The sequence below is a fragment of the Pelodiscus sinensis genome, chromosome 2 (genome assembly GCF_052426305.1).
Source record: "Pelodiscus sinensis isolate ZL-2025 chromosome 2, ASM5242630v1, whole genome shotgun sequence".
Classification (NCBI taxonomy): Eukaryota; Metazoa; Chordata; order Testudines; family Trionychidae; genus Pelodiscus; species Pelodiscus sinensis.
The window spans coordinates 72,587,629-72,611,441 of NC_143053.1; the positions used below are offsets into that span (position 1 = coordinate 72,587,629).

A 23,813-nucleotide genomic window follows, 5' to 3' on the forward strand; every position below is an offset into this window, starting at 1 on the left:
CCATCTCTGAGTCCATTTGTTAAAGAAATCTTCCTAAATGAACAGAGCTAGGAACACCACATTTGGTATGCAGATTTTACAATCATTTAAAGCAAGGTCAGGATTTGGTTGTGCCAGAATAATGGGATGTGTTTCTCATAAAATGGAAAGGAAGAGGTCTGGCAGGAGGGAGTTATACTGTAGAATGACCACAGGGGGGCAGCAAGAGGCCAGAGATGGGGAGCAGGGCATCCATAATTCCATTGGGCCAGCAGGGGTGGAGAAAGGGACAACTATCTACAATATATTAGAGAGAGTGTCTGTTTGTATGTCTGTCTGTCCTCTAGCCATGGGACATGCACCCCTCTTCCCACTGTGCCCGCTGCAGTTGCAACATCCATGGACAGGTGCTTCTCACGTGGCCCCCAAACTGCTTTGGTGAGAGAGGGCCTGAGCTGTCCTCTCTCCCTGGGCAGCCTGCATCCTGAACCCTTCATTTCCAGCCCCATCCCGGGACAATGATTTAAATGAAGAAAAACAAAACATATTTGAAAGCTTCAGAGGGGTAGCCAAGTTAGTCTGTGTGACGGGTGCCGAGCCTGTTCAGCCTGCGCAGGCGCGGGAGGCTCCCCGGTGGGCGCGCCAGAGGAGGGGCAGAAGAACCATCGAGCGCATGTGCCGGCGTCCCGTGAAAGGGGCGCCGGCTTTAAAAGGGAGCTCCTAGCGGGGAGAGAGGGAACCGGGACTGGGAGGTAGTCGCACCGAACCAGCTAGACCGGGACCGGACAAGACGGACTGGCAGGTACGGGGTCAGGGGATCGGCTCGCCAGGACTGGGTGAGAGTAACCGCAGGACCTGGTGGGGAGGAAAGGCGGATGGCCCGAGAGGAGGAAGCAGCCCAGGACAGGAACAAGGAGGACCCGAGGACTGGTGAGTTGTGGCAGTACCTCCCCCCCCACCCCCCGGTCGAGCAGGGCGTCAGTGACACTTAGGGTCATGGGCTGGGACCTGGAGAGAGGGAGGGCCCAGGTCCCCCTTCACGCGCGGCCGGTGCCAGAGCAGCGATACAGGCTTCAGAAGGGAGAGAAAGACTTATTGTCCTCCTAAAGGAAGGACCTAGATGGGAGGTCCAACCCCAGCGCGGGGAAGGACCCTTGACAGTCTGTAACAGGAAAAACTTAAAAAACACCAGTAGACTAGTGGCACCTTAAAGACTAACAAAACATGTAGATGGTATCATGAGCTTTGTGGGCACAGCCCACTTCTTCAGATGAAGAATTTGACCTGGATTGAGTTAGCATTGATTTAGTACAGGGTTCACATGGTTCTATACCGATTTCCTAATTAAAACTATCTTATTATTTAAGAGTAAGGCCATCCATTTGTATATTCATAATTATTTCCCCACAATTATTCCCTCACCCTTGCATAATCTGCACTGTTTCTCATTTGCAGAAATAAAAAAAATACAAAAGGAACACAACTATATGGTGTTTTTTTTTCCTTGCAGAAAAATGATTAAAATATTTACCAATGCCTAGTTATTAATGTCTGCTTGTAACTTCCAAAGGGCAGTGTATGGTTATGTAATCCCTTTTGATCTCATGTGTGGCTGCTAAGCACATGGAAGGGCTTTCTCTACTGAAGGAAAATTAGTATTTTCCAAACCACGTGCACCATTTTCTTCCAGCAGCATATTGCTAAAATCATTTTCCTGATTGAAAAATCCTTTAGTTTAGCAACTATTTCCTTCTTCATGCCCCCTCATCATCCTGTCACTTTGCCCATATTTGTTTTTCTGTACAGGTGTTTCTTTGGCACACATCATAGCAGTATCTGAGCAGCCAACTTACATATGATTAATGAATCCGTCCTCCTTTGAGCTAAAAAAAATCCCATTTTATAGATAAAGGAACAGAGGAGCGCAGAGATTATTAAGACTTGACTGAGTTCACAAAAGAACATCTACGGCAGAACCTGGAGCAAAATCCAGGTTTCCTGAGCCTCATCCATGTAGTCTCTTAACCACAACACTATCCTTTCTCTGAAATGTTATATTTTTACAGCTGTTCTTTAACTGGAGGACACACTTTTGAGATCTTTATTATTAGTAATTTTCCTTATATACTGTAATCCATATATAAACCAAGCAAAGGCCTCATTGTACTAGACATTTTACTGATATATTGTAAAGACAGTCCTTGTCCCAAACAGTCTTTAAAAAGACAATATACGTCAGGTGGGTGAAACAGGATGTGAGGAGGTAAGGTAACAATGACACCAGCAAATTAATGTTTAGACTGCCTCTTTGTGCAATGCAATTCATAAATGTCACTAAACAAGTAGCAGTAATCTCATTTAGTCACTTCCTATTCTTCAACTTTTACTTTGCTTCCTATTTCTGAGAGAAAGTATCTTATGGTATTGCATGAAGCTAAGAAAGAATTATTTTCAAGCCCCACGGGCAGAAATTCAGTCATATCCTACATCTTCAAAATCTTTCCATGTTAGTATGAATTTACAAAACTGGTATGCATCAAACCCTTGACAAAATAAACCTCAATTACCCACCAGGAGAAATAAAAAAATTGAAAGAGCCAGACGAATACCCAGAAACCATCTACTTCAAGACAGACCCAAGAAAACCAACAATAGAACACCACTTATCACCTATAGCCCCTAACTTAAACCCGTCCCACACATTATCAATAAACTACAACCTATACTAGAAGAGGATACTACACTCCGAGAGGCTCTGGGAGACAGACCCATAGTCTCCTACAGACAACCACCTAATCTCAGGATGATTCTTATCAACAACCACGGGACATACCACACTAATACCAACCCTGGAACTTTTCCTTGCAACAAACCCCGTTTGTCCACATATGTACACCATTATTGGACCTAACCAATTCAGTTATAAGATCAAGAACACATATTCCTGCTCATCCAGAAATATAATTTATGTCATCATGTGCCGACAGTGTTCGTCTACTATGTACAGTGGACAAATGTCTCAGACTCTTCGCCAAAGAATCAATGCCCACAAAACGGATATCAGACAGTATCACAAAGAAAAAACAGTTTCTTGCCATTTCAACCAGAAAGGGCATTGTCTCAATGACCTGATTACCTGCATACTGCTTCAAAGGCATTTTCACACCAGACTTTAAAAAGAAAACTCTGAACTGTCATTCATGCTTAAATTTGACACTTTACGGGGGGGGGGGGGGGGGTGTCTTAAAGACGCTAATTACCTTACCCATTACAAAGATAGCTTCCCCAATTATCACCTCTAATATCATTAGCTCACAGACATTTACCTCCCCCCCCCCATCGCCCCTCTGTTCTGAAATTTGATTTGTCTTTTTTATATGTGTTCACTTTTTTTTTTATTGTATCCCTTTGGTATATATGGTCATGCCTATTTTCTTCCACAATTTGATCTGAGGAAGTGGGTCTGGCCCACAAAAGCTCATCACCTAATAAACCATCTTGTTAATCTTTAAAGTGCTACATAGTCCTGTTTTTTGTTTCAGCGAGACTAGACTAACACGGCTACATCTCTATTACTATTTGACCAAATAAAGACACTGATGTAACCCCATGGTAATTGTTCATTTTGTCCCCTCTCTATGCCAATCCATGAAAGATTGGAATCTGTTTCAGCTCTTAACTACATAGCTAGACTCTTTAGTTTAGAGCAAACTGTGGAGACTCATATTTTCACTTCTGGACATCCTCACCATCAGCTGTGACAGCAGCTGCAATGTTATTTTACTTCACAGATTATATTGTGCTTATAGTGGATGACAGCAAACAGAAAAGCAGCAACCTCTGTTCTAAGGTGAACCTAACTAATGTTCTAAAGTTACTCCCAATAGGAAATAACTTTTCTATTGCAGATAAGACAAACACCTGTACTGTATTTAAAGACAGTTATTTTCATGAGCTAATTAATAAGGATAAGCAAGGCAATTAACTTGAATGTGCTGCCATTAACTTCAAGGTTTCAAGCTTCTGAAAATATTATTTAAATTATACTGATATATTGATCAGATGCTTTCTGTGTTCACTATATACACTAGTCCATTTTCAGGGAATAAAATAAATAAATAATTTAGTCCTGACTGAGTCTGATCTAACTCTTTCAAAAGCAGTCCTTTTTTCTATTTTTTTATTTCTATCCCTTTTTCTATTCTATAAAGCACCGAGCACACTTTATCTAGCTTAATTTTTTTTTTTAAATCAGGAAAAAATATCAAATGCTGCAGAAGAGAATAAAAAAAACCCCTAAATATACTTCTTCCTCCCAGCCTCCTTGCTGATTATAAATTTTGTAACTGACTATGATGAGAGTTGCCAACTTTCTCACTGAAGAAAACCGAACATCCCTGCTCCGCCTCCTATCCCGAGATCCCACCCCCTTCACCAAGGTCCTGCTCCTGTTTACTTTTCTTCCTCTGTTGTTTGCTTTCCATACTCTCCCACTTGCTGCCTTCTCTCCCAGGACTCACCTGATGCCTGCAAAGCCAGGAAGGAAGGAGCTGACTCAGAGCCTGCCTGGAGCAAGCAAGGAGTCAGTCTCTGTAGTAAGAATAGTGATAGAGATGCAGCAGTGTTAGTCTGGTGTAGCTGAAACAAAAGACAGAACTATGTAGCACTTTAAAGACTAACAAGATGGTTTATTTGGTGATAAGCTTTCGTGGGCCAGACCCACTTCCTTAGATCAATATGTGGAAGAAAATCGGCACAACCCTATATACCAAAGTGATACAATAAAAAAAAAAGTGAATGCATGTGAAATTGACCAATCAAATGTTAGAACAGAGTGGGGGTGAAGGGGGAAGGGAAGTTTCTGTGAAGTAGTGACATAGGGGTGATAATTGGGGAAGCTATCTTTTGCATATTGCTTCAAAGAGACTTTAACTCCAGACTTCAACGAGAAGCTTCAGAATTGTCATTCATACTTAAATTTGACACTTTATGTATGGGTCTCAACAAAGATTCTTATTATCTCACCCATTACAAAGATAGCTTTTACTCTCCCTACACCCCAGTAGCCCAGCCCCAGCAGCAGACGCCAGCTTTCGCTCGCACACAGCCAGCGTGCTACTTACTAGGGCTGCAGCAGTGGGCACTTGCCCCACCACCTGCTGTGCTGAGGATGCAGCAGGAGAGATGCTCCTGAGACTCCAGCTCCCATCGGCTGTCAGCCCCACAGCCAATGCGATGGCAACTTGGATCAACGCTTCAGCAGTGGCCACTGTCGCCACCTCCCCAGCGCCAGCCCTGGGAAGCCCTTCAGCCACGGCTGCCACCCTACTGCAGCAAACCAAACAGCTGACCAGATGCTGCCAGAGGCCCCTTTCAACCATACATTCTGGTTGAAAACCAGACACGTGGCAACTCTAATAGGAGATGTCTAGTCCACAGCATATGAACTGTGAATAGTAAGAATTGAGGATTTCAATAATCTCCAGTTTATAGTAATTCTTACTGCAGGAATTTTTCTGTATCTTGAACTATGCGCTTCAGGGGGTAGCCGAGTTAGTCTGTATAGGACAGGATAAACTTAAAAAATAACAAATGGTCTGGCAGCACTTTAAAGACTAACAAAACATGTAGATGCTCTATGAAGTAGATCTTTTGCATGGCAAGTCATGCTGCGATTGGTCTTGCTTTGAATCATTAACCCTAGAATGGGAAAAATTAATTGCCTAAGATACACAAATTTTGATCTAGGTGAGCACCCTCATTACCAGCCTAGGCAATCAGTGAATTTCATGGCTCTCTCTCTCTGGCTTTTCTGAACACAACAACGTCTGAAATCTCAAAAATCTTTGTGGGACACTAAAACAGTTCCCTACCTTTCATAATCAACACTTTCCTTTGGGAGGACAAGGCATTAGCACCTCTTATACAAGCAGTTTTCTTGTTCATGCTCAAGAAGCCATTTGAAGTGATACCTTGTTGGAAAGGCATGAAAGTTAGACGTATAATCAAGGCCTTAAGGCTGTGTCTAGACTACATGCCTCTGTCAGCAGAGGCATGTAGATTAGACAGATCGGCAGAGGGAAATGAAGCCGCGATTTAAATAATCGCGGCTTCATTTAAATTTAAATGGCTGCCCCACTCTGCCGATCAGCTGTTTGTCGGCAGAGCGGGGCAGTCTAGACGTTCCCCTGTCGACAGAAAACCCTTTTGTCATCCGCCCCGTTATGCCTCGTGGGATGAGGTTTACCGGGGCGGTCGACAAAAGGGTTTTCTGTCGACAGGGGAACGTCTAGACTGCCCCGCTCTGCCGACAAAGAGCTGATCGGCAGAGCGGGGCAGCCATTTAAATTTAAATGAAGCCGCAATTATTTAAATCGCAGCTTCATTTCCCTCTGCCGATCTGTCTAATCTACATGCCTCTGCCGACAGAGGCATGTAGTATAGACACAGCCTAAGATTGCTCGAATGATGTTACTTTCCTAACCACTGACTGCTGTACATAACAAGGAGTGAAAATGAGGAGTGACAAAATAAGGAGTGAAGCCTTTTACGCAGCTAGTCAACTTTTTAAAAAACAGCTTTGAAAATAATATTTAGTTTTCAGTAGAGACTTTCTATCTTTAAACCCATTATTTACACATTTCTTCTTTGTAAGTTGATTAATCTCTTACACTTGCACATGTCACTGCTGTTACTTGGGTCACTCTGATTTAAATTGCCCTCTGCAAACTGGAAACTATTATTTCTTACTGTGACCTAGTAATACCAGAAATACTCGTTTATGAAAAGGAAGCTACCCTCCAATACCTACACAATAGTTATTTTAAATATATCTTCAGAGCTGCAGCCATACCCATACAGGGTCTATAATTTAACATTAATTCCTCTTTCCCTCTGCCCCCATCGATAGTTACTGTGAATCAAATTCTCTGAAAGTGGGTGCCCCTGTGCTGACTGCAGTGGAGTCACGTCTGCTTACTTCAGAGATGAATTTTGTCTGGTGAATCGGAGCTTAAGAGAGATGTTAAGCGCTAGATAAACCATATTTGCAAAGTCACCAACTTCAGCAATCCTTGAAGTTAGTAACTAGTCTCTAGAAAGGCCATTTCAAGACCCTTCCCCCCATTAATGGATTTATTGGTGCCTTAAGAATGACTTGTTCCATTTCTTTTAATGAAGTAGGCCTCTAATAGGTCTCTCTCAGCTTTACATTCCAGCACTAATCTTTGGCAATATAATACAATTGTTCAGTGCTCTTTCCTGAGGCTAGGTATAATTGCATTGCACTTACAGTACTTGTTTGTACTTTATCTAGATGAGCCACTTACAGTGTAGGAGAAAAAAAGCAGTTACTGAGCATGTATCAAACGTGTACCTCAGCAATTCTGCCTCTTCAATAGTTTAGCTTGTTCTGCAACTTTAAATTAAAAGAAAAAAATAAAATCCCTTGTCTCGATTCATGCATTTAGTAAAATGTTTTCTGCATTTTTAAGAAAGAATGTGATTACAGACTGTTCATTAGTGTTCCTTTTAAGAGTCCCCTAAACATAGAATAGGCTTTTTAAAAGCACACAGCACTAGTTTAGTTCTTCTCTCATTGAAGTTTATGGTAAAATATCCATGGGAGAATTACTGGGCTAATGCTGAATCTTTCTGAAAAAGGCAACCCTTAAAGCCTGAAAAACAAAACATCTTCATAAAAAAAAAAATCAACACAACTCCAAAAAGTAATGGAAACAGTTTCCTGGTCAGACACTTGAAAAGACTCCATATCCATCAATATGAAAATTAATGGACACTACAAAACCAGAAATTTAAACACTCCCACAATTCTCATGCTTAAGGTATGAGCAAGTCACCAGTTGCAGTCACCCCATCATGCACAGTAATACCAACGTCAAACACTCAAAAATCATGAATGAAGCCAGAAATGATTATGAGAGCCTATATAGTTACATTAAACCTTTTGGGGGCAGGGGAATCTTTCTCTTTGCCTTCTGATTTTTAGGCCTTGAAGGTACACGCAATACCCAGTTTTTCTTCACAACCACGAGGGGTCTGGGAACTTACTCTTTTTTTTAATATAAGCTCACATATTCTCCCTACTCCAAGAACAAGACCTAGAAGAAAATTCTAAGACTCATGATAAAATCGGTGAGATTTGACAACACTGTGTATTGCATAAATTGTTGGATAAACTAAGGGCTTTTCCAACCTTGCCCTATCATTGGCCTATTGAATCTTAAGAGGCAGAACTACCAATCACCCATCAGGTCATTTAGCCATCAGGTCAGTATGTGTGATTCTTTGAAATGCTAATGTATAGAGAACTAAAATGTTGTATAAAAGCACCTGGAGTGAGGTAAGATTACTCATGTTTTGCTCTAAATACACTTACCTCAAATACTTTTCAGTGACTGAACAAACCAGCTCTGAGCAGCCTTATAGCAGTGCTTTAGGTATTATCAAATATAATGTGTAACAAATTAACTTTGTTTTAAAACTACAGATGTAGTGATAATCCTTCATGGCTCTCTCTCACCTCCAGATTCCTAACACTGATTAGTCATAGCTTATTATACTTGCAATAAGTTTTAAGAATTTTACAACGAAAAGTACCAAACCAATTTCTCCTCCACTCAAATGTGAAATTTCAAAGCTATTGCTCATTTGAGAATGGTGGGGAGAACTGTAGCCTATAACTCACCATAACAATAACTTCAATTTGTACCTTTAAATTTCCTTCTCAACACATTGAAAATGCATCTCATAATAAAACATGTTGACAACATGCAATATGTCAGACTTGTTTGCTTGTGTTGGTTTTTTAATGCTAGGGTGAAAGCCTGTTTCCAGTGAAGATAATGGGGGTTCAACTCTTAATTTCAAAGTGGCCAGGATTTCATCCTTCAGCTATAGTTAGTTTATTCAATATGTTTGCATACTCTGTTTTTAAATACAAAAGTATGATCAACATTAATCTATGCTACTCCCATATCTGATTTTCTCTTCTATTTCCTTTGACTTGGTCAGGAAAAGGACGTTTTATAAAGAAACCCATAATAAAACAAGGGATAAGGTGGCAGAAGGTCCTAAAGCAAAGTATCATGTAGCTAAAAATTTCTTTCCCGGAGACAAAACATGTTGACTCTTGCTTTCACTTAGGCTCTTCTTTTTCAGGGTAGTGCCACAAGGCAGGCTGGAGCATTTCACGTATAATTAAATTCCTACAGAGTCAAAAGGATCTCTCAGCTTTCCTTGTGCTGGTACAATTAAACACAAATTAATTTATAATAAGCTAGCAGAGACAGAAGTAGGCTGAGGAGGGTTTTCTTATTTCAGTGCTGGTTCTAGTTTTTGATACAGTGGATTTGATGCCTATTTTACGTCAGGACAACAAACAGTTTTATCATCTTTATAAATCAAACAACCTCCGAAGAAACTGTATAATAACTAAGCAAGCAGATATAAGGCGAAATAACTAAAAGTATTAATTACCAATGCACCTATAGTGAAATCAGCTGAAATCTTCCTTAATTACAAAAAAAACCCCTAATTCATTATACCACTGAGTTTTCAACCAGTTGGTTTGTATAACACAGAGTTGTTTGATTTAAAAGAGTTTTGCACCATTCTCTCCTTAGCTAGTAGATTTTGGTATCTAAAATTATCAGATGGATAGCTATGGATGAGAGAAATAACACTGAGCAAAAAATAGTTTTTCAGTGACAAAAGGAATTTAAACATCTCCCTCTGAGCAGCATTTGCAGCACATTTCTTTACTGGTCTGCTGCTTTTTAGTCTAACATACTCTGTGAACCCCATTCATGGGGGAAAAAATCAAGTCTAAATTATATGAAAATCAAAGTAAATTAGTTTTTAAACAAACATTCCCAAAAGAATCTTAGTGTTTTTCTGGACATGGGGAGGAGGAATGAAATGCAAAGTGGAAGAAAAGACTGAGCGACTACAGTTAGCTAAAATAGAAAAATCTTAGTAGAATATACAATAACTGAAGCTATAGCACATTAAGGCCAAAAATATCTGACCTCTAAATCTGTGTTAGCTTGAAGGAAGCATAGATAACATTAAGTGCAATGCCATAGACTTGGCACAAGTTAGAGCAGCCTAGAAGCTGCTCTAACTATATGGTGAATGGCTATGGCTCCAAAAGGCTAATCTAGCAGTCAGCAATTGTCAGGGGATAATTGAATTCCAGTTATGCTCCCTTGCTCCTATCCACATCTCCTGTGCCGGTGGCTAGGATGACAGTGGTGTAGAAGCCACTATATCAGCTCTACCGTCTTTTAGCGAATATAATCTGTGGATTATATTTGTTTTTACAAACCCTGCAGCTCCCCTCCCCCGCAGGCTATACTTGTGCGCTGGGTATATAGGGGTTTTTTTTTACTCGATGGAAGAGGATCCCCTCCCCCCGACCCTTTCACTACCTTTGTCAGGCTGGGGTTAGGCTCCCAGCCCACGACCGAACAACATGGGGAAACTTACAAGGGGCACAGCAGCCGGGAACGCTCCGGAGCCGGGGCAGAGGCATCCCCAGCAGAGGCGCAAGGCAGGAGGCTCCCAGGCAAGCCTGACAAAGGGAAGGAGCCCGGAGCAAGTTGCTTGGCAGGCAGCCAGCAGCGGCGGGAGTCTGCAGATGGCCATGGCTCACAGGAGCGGGGCCAGGACATGGAGCTTGTTGCTTGTGCGCGATCCAGCTGGGCGCCCTTCCCTGCCTGCAGCCACCACAGCTGCACGCCGGACCCGCTGCGTGCTTGCTTGTTGCTCCTGGGCTGGCCATACAAGATTTTTTTTTACTGGAATAGCAAAAACCACAGGGTATATTCAGGTGCGGGTTATATTTGGGTGTGGGGTATGTTCGCTAAAATACGGTACGTCACCTGAAGATTGCCCTAAAGTGGAAATCATCCTGCTTTTAGATGCACCAGCTTCAGTGCTGCTGCTCTGCACCGCCAGACTGATGCAAAGTTGCCTAAATGCACTACAGGATTGGGGTTAGACACCGGAGCTTTTGGTTGTTGTTGTTAAGAAAACTATTGTCATGATTATGAGGGTTAGCCAGCAGCCTGGGGATTAAGGGGTTAACTACACCTAGCCAGGTGGAGTGACCAGTAGGAATATAGGTGGGACTTTCAAACTGGGACAAAGGAATTTGGGTTTTTTCTTTTCTCCCTTTTGTCTCTCGGGGAGAGTGCTCTGCAGCTACAGAGAGGGACAAGCATGTCTCTCTCTCTCCAAGACACCATTCCTCATTTTCTGTAAGTAGGGTAAAGTTTTAGGTAGTTTCGTTAGGCTTTATTGTTTAAGGGTTGGTTATGGGATCTGATGTCTGGCACTGCTTAAAAGATGCTTTGGTTTTTCTTTGTAACTAAGTTCTAGGCCCATGGAGTTTCTCCATGAGTATATTTTGTTACCTCCCTATCTAGTCATTATGTTTGCAACAGGAATATTGTTGTAATAATAAAAGTTCTTTCTTTTCTTTTTATTAACCTGGCAGTGGTTAATTGTGTGCCCTGATTTTTATTTTAGGGGTGAGATTTCCCAAATGATCTTTCCCCGGTTTCTTTATCAATATTTGGGTGGTGGCAGCGGAAGTTTTATTCCCAAGATCTAGGTTTTTAAGATTTTGGGGGAAGTTTTATACCAAAGCCTGGTAGATAAGGCTTTGGGGTACACTTGCTGGCCCCCACTTCTGCATTTATCATGCCAGAGTGGGGAAGGAGCCATGACAACTATTTCCACTTATAATGATAAAGAACCTCAGTCAACAGCTCCAAGTATTACATATCACTTTCAGGCACTTCACTCAGTCATATATTTTTCCTAGCACTGATGTCCACATCATGCTGGTCAAGAATAAGAAATATATTCTTGTGTATTAAAAAAAAATAGACTTGTAGCCACTACAGCATTATGATACTATACACAAACACATCACCTTGCTGTTGGGGGTGACAAAGAGGTGACAAACATCTCATTGCTTGGATTGCTTCTAAGAATTTGAAAAAAATGTAAATGAAAGAAAATTATGGACCAGTACAAAAATGTTCATAATTTATAATAATGAGTGTATATGGAAGGTAAATTTATATAGACCACAGTTTAGTAAACTATTCCTATCCAGCAAAGCTTTAGGCATATATCTAACTATAAGCATGTGCTTAAATTCTGTTGAAGTCAGTGGGATTTAAATGGATGCTCATAAAGTACTTTGCTAACTAGAGATGAGACTGCTGGAGGACAGGTCCACCGATGGCCATTAGCCAGGATGGGCAGGGATGGTGTGTCTGGCCTGTGTTTGCCAGAAGCTGGGAATGGGCGACAGGAGATGGATTACTTACTTGATGATTACCTGTTGTGTTCATTCCTTCTGGGGTACCTGGTATCAGAAGACAGAATACCTTTGGTCTGACCTAGTCTGGCCAGTCTTATGTTCTTATGCTGAATCAGGGCTCTATTGATTAGATTTATTGCTTCTCTCTAAATTGAGGCTAGAATGGAAATATGACCGACAAGATAGCACACATGGGGAACAAATATAGTAGGATAAAACACTCAGACATGACATTTAAAAAAAAAACCCACGAAATATATTGCCTAATAAAATAGAGAGAAACAGATAGCTTTAACTAGGAAATCATTAGAGCATGTGTGAGTGAATAGCTACATTCAGGGACATATTTAATAATAATGAATGGAACTCTATTATATATAGAAGTCTTTAGGGTACAGAGATTTCTTAGTAAAGCAAGAGATGAAAAAGAAAAATTAAGAGAAGCTCTTTTTCTACCCTATGCCTCCCTATATTATTTTAATATATGCTGAGAAGCACAGGTGTCTGTAATTTAGGGGCCTTGAGTTTAAGTTCTCCTACCCCAAAAGAACCGGAGAAGTAAGTTCTTTATGTCCATCACATAAGGCAAGCTTATGTTCCTGGCATAGCCTAATACAAAAAGTTATGTGGTTGTCCATAACGGGGTTCAAGAATAAAGGGGCCCAGAAGACCCCATTCCAATACTGGAATGAACAAAGGCCAGAAAATGGCCCGAGAAGAAGAAGTGGTCCTAGGGAATTAGGAGCTGGATGAGAAGCACAAAGATCAGTGTTCCATTATAGGGCATAACTTGTATGCAATGTAACAGATAGCTAGTCCTTTTTTCCTCTGCTCAGCTATAACTTTTGTATAGGAAGGGAAGGTTTTGAAATATTTTGAGGTAGAGATTCCTTGTGCTGAGCAGACAAAAGATCTATACCAGGTCTGGGCAAAATATGGCCCGCTAAGCCACTGGATCTGGCCCGCAGAGGAAGCAGGGAGCCCCAGACAGGCTCCCCAGATTGCCCCACAGGCCATGCAGAAACGCAGCTGCAGGGCTCCCTTTCTGTTTTAAAACTGGAGGGGAGGGGGGAAGTTTTAGGGGCTACCTTTCTGGCAGAAACCGGCCAATGGGAGCTGTTTGTTGAACTAACAGACAGCTAAGAAGAATCACGCCCCCTCTCCTGGGCTCAGTTATTCATGATGCACGTGGCCTGGCCAGCAGGCAGGTTGGCAGGGAAACATTTTAAGCTCTGCAGGCAGGCAGGCTAGTTTGGCAGCTGGCAAGTAAGTCTCTCAGCCACAGCCTGCTTTTGGCATCCCAGCCCTTTCCTGCCTTAACTTTTCCTGCCCCATACTCAACATACCCAAACCCTCTGTCCCCCTCTTATACTCACTCCCAGATCTGGCACCCCAATCTCCTGCCCCAGATTGTGATCCCCTCCTACCCTAGATCACATCCCGAACCCCTGCAATCCAGTCCCCTGCCCTAGGTCACAATCGCCTGCTTCATCCCAACTCCTTCCCAGTCTCCAGTTTCCCTCCTGCAGCCCAATCCCTTACCCCAAGCTCACTTCTGCACCCAACCTCCATCCCGGACCCCACATCTCCTCCATTAATATCATGGAAGAGTGCAGCCCTCAACCACTTTCTAAAATTTTGGAGTTGCCACCCATCAAAAATTATTGCCCACCCGATCTATACTGACTGGGCCTATCTGTTATGTGCATTGTATTTATGTTGTTTTGATGCTTTATGGAATAGGACCATAAAACATCAAAACAACAGAGATACAATGCACATAACAGACAGCTACATATAGTTGATATTACAAATATGACTTTTACACAAATATTAGTATTAATGTTAAGCATCTTAGACCAATACTAGCATATGAGCATCCGTGCTATAGTTTTATACTGATCTTCCCCTAAAGCAGTGTTGCTAACCACAATCTTATGCGCTTCATATAAAAAATAATCTTTCTTAACAGCTCTTTGGGGTTTTTAAAAGGATCAGATGTCTTTTCAAAAATAACTGCCACTTTGTAGTTGCTCTTCTCCCAAGCTTATCCATTTCTCAATCTCCTCCTCCATTCTCCACATCCCCTCCCCAACCATCTGGAAGGTAAATCCAGAACACAGATATTTATCCAGCTACGTCTGTGCAAGCAAGGATGAGGGCATGAGACAACATATTTCTATCAAATAGTGTTATATTCTGTAGCCTATAAGCTGTTTTATTGAAAATGTTCCCATCATACAGTAATTGTAGTTATTTAGCACAACCCTAGGCGTGCTGGTCGCAGTGGAAAACTAGGAAATTATTTTGAAATAAGCTATTTCAAAATAATTCATGAAATAATTTCAAAATAAGCATTATTCCTCATGGCAAGGAAGAGTTATTTCAAAATACAGTAAAACTCCATTAGTCCGGCATCCAATGCTCCGGGACTCCTGATGGTCCGGCACCATCAGGAACCCGGAAGTGCTGGGGCAGCCAGACAGGCTTCCACCATTCAGCTACTGCTGAAACTGACCAGCAGCTGAATCGGGGAAGCCGGGAGCAGGGCAGCTGGGGTGCTGCCAGGTTGGTCTCATAGCGCTGCCCCTCGGGGCTTCGGGACCAACCCGGCAGCACTCCAGCTGCTCTTGGGGACACCTGGGGCAGAGCAGCTGGAGTGCTGCCGGGTTAGTCCCGCAGCGCCAAAGGACGGCGCTGCGGGACCAACCCGGCAGGACCCCAGCTGCTCTGCCCCAGGGGTCCCCGATTCAGCCACTGCTGAAACAGATCAGCGGCTGATTCCAGGAAGCCCCGGGCAGAGCAGCTCTGCCCCAGGCTTCCTGGAATCAGCCGCTGATCTGTTTCAGCAGTGGCTGAATCGGGGACCCCTGGGGCAGAGCAGCTGGGGTCCTGCCGGGTTGGTCCCGCAGCCCCGAGGGTCAGCGCTGCGGGACCAACCGGGCAGCACCCCAGCTGCTCTATTGCAGGCATCCCCGATTCAGCTGCTGCTGAAACTGACCAGCAGCAGCTGAATCAGGGAAGCCTGGGGCAGAGTCGGATTATCGTAAGGGGGGGGCTATGAGGGGTCTGGGGTGGCATCCCCTCCCACCCCACTCCAGACCCCTCATAGCCCCCCCTTCTGATAGTCCGGTATATCTGATAATCCGGGATATCTGATAATCCGGCACCCCTTGGGTCCTAAAGGTGCTGGATTATCGGAAGTTTACTGTAGTGGGCTTGGTAGTGTGGACACTCCGCTTGTTATTTTGAAATAAGTGGAGTTATTTCGACTCCCTAGTGTAGACCAGAGCAGTGTATGTATTTGTGAGGAGTTGAGCAGCAAAGCATTACAGAGCACAGGGCTAACTTTAGGAAGTGTGAGGCCCAATTCGAACAGTTTTGATGGGGCCCCAGCAGCCAGGATTTTTTGTTGAGCATCATTAGCGCTTCCATTAGCATGATCTTGCCGGTGCGTTACTCTGCGCAAAAGCTGATTTGAACCAAGAAGTGCGCGTCGGGATGTGTTAGATTGAACCATACACTTTGGTTTGAACTAACATTACTCCTCAAAAAATGTACTAAAAATGAGTAGTAACGTTAGTTCAAACCAAGGGGTTTCATTCAAACTAACGTGTCCTGGCGCGCACTTCCTGGTTCGAAACAGCTGTTCAGCGGAGTAATGTGCTGGCAAGATCATGCTAATGAAGCATGGGATATTTAAATCCCCGCTTCATTAGCAATTTCGGTCGCCTACATTTGCATCCCTAGCTCAAACTAGGGAGCAAGTGTAGACGTACCCTGCCAGAAAACAAACACTGTGTTGTAGGGAATCCAGATATCTCATTAGTTAAATCCATAGTTTTTGCTAATGTTCTTGCCGCCTCCATTACATTTCAGATATTTATTAATCACTAAAAATGATGAACCAAACAGATCTGTAGCAAGATGTATGGTAGCCGGATGGCTGGACGTGGTTCTTTCGAGGGCGGGGGAGAACTTTCGAAAGATCCTGTACTCTTCTCAAAAAAGTGTTTTTTTCCCCCGAAAGAACCTTGTCTAGATGGCGGCTTCACTTTCAAAATACCTTTTTTTCAGAAGAACACTGTGACGCGTTTATGCAAATGAAGAGCGGGATATTGAAATCCCCAGATCACTTGTACTTTCGATCTGCCTAATTTACATCCCTCTTTCAAAAGAGGGATGTAGTTTAGACATGCTATCGAGAAGTGGGAAGCTAGGGTTTGTTTCTATTGCAGTGATTTAACAATTTATACAAAGTGGAACAGCACCAATCGGAGAGATTATGAGACACTCATCCCAAAATACCCTGATGGGTAGGGCATTAAGATGGAATGTGGGAGCCCCACATGTAAGTTCTTGATTTCAATGATCGAGAGTAAGGATTTGAACCTGGTTCTCCCATGTCACCTGTATCCCAGGTGAATGTACTAACCACTGGGATACTGATGATAATAGGAGCAGCCTTTCTCTTGAACTGTTCTGAAAGATCTCAGTTTTGTCCTGGTGCAGAATGAGGGCTTTTTCCAAAATGCACAAAAATTCTCATGCGATGGGAAAGCCACTTCATCTCTGTTACAGTTCTCTTAAAGCAGCAGTTCTTCCAGACAATTTTTTCCAGGGTCTGAAGACATCTATCAGCAGCAAAGGTTACATGAACTAGTCATGTCAATACAGAGGCAAGAGACAAGGATGAGGTAGAACATATTCCACAGTAGCAGCAGCACTGGAACTCTTCCAAACAGGCTATTCTTGATGGAATCAAACTGCCTATGAAGGTTTTAAATTGAAATTATCACTCTCCCAGGGCTATATATAACCTCTGACATTAATAAGGGAACACTGTCAAGATAATGAGAGCTGAAAAAGAAAAGAAATGATCTCCTTTAAAAATTTATTTCCAATGTAGGTCTTAAATTTAAGATTACATCAAAGCACGTTTAAAAACTGATGCTGGCTACGAAAAAAGTTATCATGGTCAAGATTGAGAAGCAGAAACACATGTCAAAATTGTCCTGTTTTCTGAATGGCCATTTCAAGATGTATGAACATCAGCTATCAGAAATATAAAATAAGAGGCTCTACAATCTTGGAGAGGAACTAGGTAGCTTTTTTTTTAAAAAAAATGCACAATTGAAAAATCAGTAACTCTGAACTGTGAGGACATAAAAATTACAAATGAATAATGTCAAGCAAAACTGTTTGTTAGAAAGTCAGGCCCTGATTATCACCGAAAGTGCAGAGTTCTGGTTTTTAACTCAACAGTATATCTCAGCTCCTTGAACTGTTTTACTCTAAGTATGAATAATGACATATCATTAGAGGAGCAATATTGACCACCAAAACCCATGGTTTCTGGGTGAAAGACCTTTCACTTCACTTTTAAAACCCTAGCATAAAGCAAAGCAAAAAACATCACACTTGGGTAATTTGTTTGCCAGGACTGTAAATGCACCCATGATCACATCATGTGAATCCTTCTCTTGCTAGCTCACTTTTTGTGACACTGCAACTAATTAAAAATGTACAAGATATCTACTCTCTCCACTGTCTAAAAAAATGAATAAATTAATGTGTGTAAATTACAGTCCTTTGTTGGCTCACTAGAAAGGATAGTGTACAGGCAGTCCCCGGGTTACGTACAAGATAGGGACTGTAGGTTTGTTCTTAAGTTGAATTTGTATGTAAGTCAGAACTGGTACATATTGTAGGGGAAACTCTAGCCGAACATTTCTCCAGAGCTCAGTTTTATTCAGCCACACCTCACTTCCCTCAGTCCTTTATTCTCAAGCTGAGGTGTCTGCTGAGAAAAGCCGCTCCGCATCTCCCTGGTCTGCTGGGGGGGGGGGGGGGGCGCTAGCTTCGCGTCTCCCTGGTCTGCTGGGGGGAAGCAGCCAGTGCGGGGTTGCCTCATCCCGTTTGTAAGTAGGGATCCGATGAAGGTCGGATCCATGTAACCTGGGGACTGCCTGTATATACCCACAGCAAACTCGGGTCTTCTCACACTTACCCAGGTCAGAGAGCATGGATTGTCACACTAGATGCCCAGAAATTTTTTTTAGTTCCTAATTTCACACAGATATTTTACATTATAAAATGTGTCTTCCAACAAGCAGATGTCACTTTTAGTCTTATCAGCCACAACCCTCTACTACAGGAATAAATGATATAACCCACACATGCTACAGTGATCCTGCACATACAAGTGTTTCTAACAGATACAAAGGTAGCCAACTCTCTCTTCTCCCCCACCTGCTCTTTTCCTTACTCATTCTAAACAGACAGAGATCATGTGTACACACCCTGGGTTATATGCTGCACAAATAATCTTTTATTTTGTGTTTGTTTCCCCAGTACTGCAAACACTGGTTTCAAACTAGAGAAACACCTGAAATTCATGCACATAAAAACAAAACTTTAAAAACATTTTTAAATCTCCCCATGGCAACCGGTAAAAATAGCAATATTTTCTATTAATTTCATTTTTGATACAAAAGGCCAGCACTTATCTGGATGTGCTATGATTCCACAGAGGAGATACCAACAACTGTAAGACCTTCCTAGCAGACGAGATGATAAAATTTCCCCTTCTGCAAAGACACACATTTAGCTTTGCACCAATGTTCCCTCTAATTTTTTTCATCCAGGTGCAGAATAAATTTTGTTATGTGCACCAAAGAATGTGAAGATGTGCGATACCAATAGAAACACATAGCTATGGGTACTGTGCTAATCAGTTGTGCGGCATGTGAATCTCTCCTGGGCAGCCGCACAAGTACTCAGCTTACAGGGAACACTGCTTTGCACATGCCAATAATGCCATTGACTTGAGTGGGCCTACTCACGCAGACAATTTTAAGCACATGCATCAGTTTTTGCAGGGTGGGTGTAATGGTTTGATCCAGATAGCTATAATTAGCATATCAGTAAATTTGGAATCAAAGGAAAGTTGGACATATAGCCTGCAGAGTGTGTCCTTGAGAGGGAAAAACTTCCTTTGTCATAGCACTGTGACTTTCTTCACAGTATAATGGAACATTTTCTTACCACTCTAGAAATGTAGCTCTGTTGCAGTGTAAATGTTTACTTTTTAATGTTGCTCACTATAGATAACATTGTTTGCAGGATCTGAGCCACTTATACATGGGACAATTTACATTAGTAAAGTAAGTCCACGTGCATTTACCTAATGTGAACCACCATTATCTACAGTCTAACCTTAAATAAGGATCAGTTACTCTGACACACTTGGTACCACTGTAGAGTTTCCTTTTTATAGTCACCTTCTGTAAAATGTAATGTTCAACTTCCCTTTGTGTCTAGTTAATCTGGCTATCTCACATTATAAATACCTGAAACAGAATAAGGCTCTGATTCTGCAAACTTCCCTATAATTGGTAAGCATCTGCATGCACAGACAATCTTGCAGAAATGTGGTTTAATTATGCAACATCAGCTTCCATTTTAAATTAGAGACATTTGGTCTCAATCTAACCATAACTTGTTATTTGCATAACTGACAGCAAACACTCCCCCCCCCCCCCATGTTATGCCCGAAACATTGTTCTACGCTGTTTTAACAATATATTTTACATATGCAAATTGCTTTTTACTTAATGTGAAAGTGTCACACAGAACTGGAAAGTATCAGTGAAAATGTCTGCATTTTCTACTTTAAGACTGGGGAATGAAACCTTTTGAAGATGAACTGAAAAATCAATGCGCAGGAGGTTTTATTTGCAGTACTGTCAAATGAAATATCTCTTTGGAATGAAAAATATTGTTTGATGCATACAAGCATAATACTTGTCCTTCATTGATTAATGTTTCTTTCCCAGTGTCATGACATCTTTCATAAAGATCATGAATTTAAGTAGCTCTTTAATACAGAACATTTATAACCAACAAGAGATCTGAGAGAAAAATATTAGTTCATCCAGTTATGTATAAAAGATGTATAGGATTGAAATTCTGGGTCCAAAGAAGTCAATGGCAAAAATTCCCATTGATATCAAATGGGCCAGGATATCACACTTGATAAATTTAATAGGGACATTGATTAATCACAGTTAACTCACACAATTACAAAAAAAAATCATATTAATTACAGTTTTAGTTACACTGTTAAACAACAGATTACCAAGTGGAATTTATTAAATATTTTGGATGTTTTACTACATTTTCAAACTTATTGATTTCAATTATAACACAGAATATAAAGTCTGCAGATCTCACAAATATTTGTACTGTGAAATGATGAAAAAGAAATGGTATTTTTCAGTTCACCTCATACATATACTGAAGTGCAATCTCTTTATTGTGGAAGTGCAAATTACTAAATGTAGATTTTTTTTTTACATAACTGCATTAAAAGCCAAAACAATGTACAACTTTAGAGCCTGCAAGTCCACTCAGGTCTACTTCTTGCTCAGCCAATTGCTTAGACAAATTCATTTTTTTACATTTAGGGGAGATAATGCTGCCCATTTATTTACAATGACCTCTAAAAGTTAGAACACACATTTACATGACACTTTTGTTGCCAGCATTGCAAGGTACTTATATGTCAGATATGCTAAATATTTGTATATCTCTTCGTGTTTTGGCCACCTTTCCAGAGTATATGCTTTCATGCTTATGATGCTTCTTAAAAAAAGTGTTAATTAAATTTGTGACTGTACTCCTTCAGTTAGAATTGTATGTCTCTTGCTTTGGTTTATCCTCATGCTGCCATACATTTCATGTTATAATAGTCTCAGATGATGACTCAACATACGTTGTTGGTTTTAAGAGCACTTCCAATACAGATTTGACAAGACACAAAGAAGGTACCAATGTGAGATTTCTAAAGACAGCTACAGCACTTGACCCAAGGTTTAAGAAACTGAAGTGCCTTGCAAAATCAGAGAGGGACAATGGATGGGGTGTACTTTCAGAAGTCTTAATGGAGCAACACTTTGATGTAGAAACTACAGACCAGAACCACCAAAAAAGAAAATCAACCTTCTGCTGATGGCATCTGACTCAGATGATAAAAATTTAACATGTGTCAGCCTGCACTGATTTGGATCACTATTAAACAGAATCAGTCATCGGCATGGGCACGTCTTCTAGAATGGTGGATGGAGCATGAAGTGACATTAATTTAGTTTAGCACATCTTGTATGTAAACACCTTGTGACACTGTTTACAACAGTGCTAAAGGAAGGCCTGTTTTTGTTTTCAGCTGATATTGTAAACAAGAAGTGGGCAGCATTATCTCCTGAAAATGTAAAGAAACTTGTTTGTCTGAGTGACTGACTGATCAAGAAGTAAGACTCAGTGATCTCGCAGGCTCTAATGTTTTATATTCGATTCAAAACCAAAACAATTATATAAAAACAATCTACATTTTTGTAAGTTGCACTTTTACAATAAAGAGATTACACTACAGTACTGGAATTAAAGTGAATTGAAAAATATGATTTCTTCTAGTTTTTACAGTGCAAATATTTGTAATAAAAATCAAGTGAGCACTATGCATTTTGTATTCTGAGTCATAATGGAAATTAATATATTTGAAAATGTAAAAATCACAAAAATTAAATAGTATTCTATTGTTTAATCACACTATTAATTTTTTAATGATCTGATTAATCACAAATAATTTTTTAAAGTTACTTGACTGCCCTAGAATTTAACAGTAACTATAATGGCCAAGATTTTCTGAAGTAACTACTTATTTTGGGTGTGTCTATTTCTACATGATCAACTTGAGACACCATTAGAGTCCTGCATTTCAGAATATGGTGAGCACTCATCCTCAGAAAATATCACGCGGGGAAAACAACTCTAAAGTATTTCAAGTTGGACACCCAAAAATCACCATTAACTTTTGACAATGTAGTACAGTAAGGCCAGGTCTACACTAGACATGGCAGCTCAGCTTAAGGTATGCAAATCCAGCTACATAGAATATGTACCTGGAGTTGGCTTACTTTTAGCTAAACTTGATGGTGTCCCCATGGCGGAAGACCAACAGGAGGAAGTGCTCCCATCAGCTTCCCTTACTCCTCGCAAAAGCAGGAGTACTGGATGCCGATGGGGGCGCTCTGAGTTTGATTTACTGAGTCTTAAGTAGACTCACTAAATCAAACTCTGGAAGATTGATCATGGCAGCAGCGATCTTTCGTTTAATGTAGACAAGGCATAAGTGTATTGCACACTGCTCACAGAACATGTTTCATAATATATTTTCAACACTATGACAATACCAAAACAGACTGGAATGCTGCAATACTAAACAGTAATGTGAAGAGACCACTGTCAAGACAGAACTGGCTATTGCAGCACAAAATTAATAAAGCAATTAAATTACTACAAACATGTGGAATGACTGTCACTTTTATTTTTCTACTGTCTTAATATTCTCAATGAAAAAGGCCAGTGTTACAAAATGTTCAGTCTCATGCAGCAGCTGTGACACCCTCACTGAAGGGAGATCTCATGCATCATTATACATAAGCTCATTTTTCTGTATCTCTAGCCACTTCAGATAATTTAGGATTTAAAATTATATGCTGTTTGACAAAGACAGGAAATTAACCTAATGACGGTTGCTTTAATCATTTTAGTTACTCATTCCAGTAAAATTCATCTACCACTTTCTTGTCCAGAATTTTGGTATGAAAAGGGTATACAATGTGGTAAATATAGACAAAAAGGAAAAGCACAGACATAAACTATGATGCTCTCACTACAGAGAAAAGTTGGAAATGTTGGCTACTTTTATGCAACAAATTATCTTCAAAATATCTTTGAAAAGATGAAAACAAAACATTGACAGTTATTTTTAAATACATGGCCCTTTAACAGTTCTTCTTGACTGGCAAGCAGTTACATATAACAGGAATACAACTTTTCACTCTCTAGAGCAGGAGGAATTTTAAAGGGCCAGGACCCTAATTACCAACATCACACAGAGAGGGACACCTACTTTAATGAGAGAAAGAACACTGCTTAAGCATTAGAGTTTTGCCCTATTTTTTGTAAAGCATGTCAGAATAATCTAATTTTCAATCAAGCCAGTCACATTAGAAAGAACCACGGTTTATAACAACTAGCAGCTGCTTTTGCGGAAAAACGTGCCAGCTGTCTACACTGGCCGCTTGAATTTCCGCAAGAACACTGACGATCTCATGTAAGATTGTCAGTGTTCTTGCAGAAATGCTATGCTGCTCCCGTTTGGGCAAAAGCCTCTTGCGCAAATGCTTTTGCGCAAGAGGGCCAGTATAGACAACGCGGTGTTGTTTTGCGCAAAAAAGCCCCAATCATGAAAATGGCGATCAGGGCTTTCTTGCACAAAACCACGTCTAGTTTGGCACGGAAGCTTTTCCGCAAAAAGTGCTTTTGCGGAAAAGCGTCCGTGCCAATCTAGACGCTCTTTTCCGCAAACGCTTTTAATGGAAAAACTTTTCCGTTAAAAGCATTTGTGGAA

The 23,813-nt window shown here is 41.1% G+C and overlaps 1 protein-coding gene across 24 annotated transcripts in view; it reads right to left on the reverse strand.

Annotated features, from left to right (window-relative positions):
* DTNA (dystrobrevin alpha) overlaps positions 1 to 23,813 on the reverse strand; it is a 340,146-nt gene that overhangs the window by 147,237 nt on the left and 169,096 nt on the right. The gene's annotated exons all lie outside the window — the stretch shown is intronic.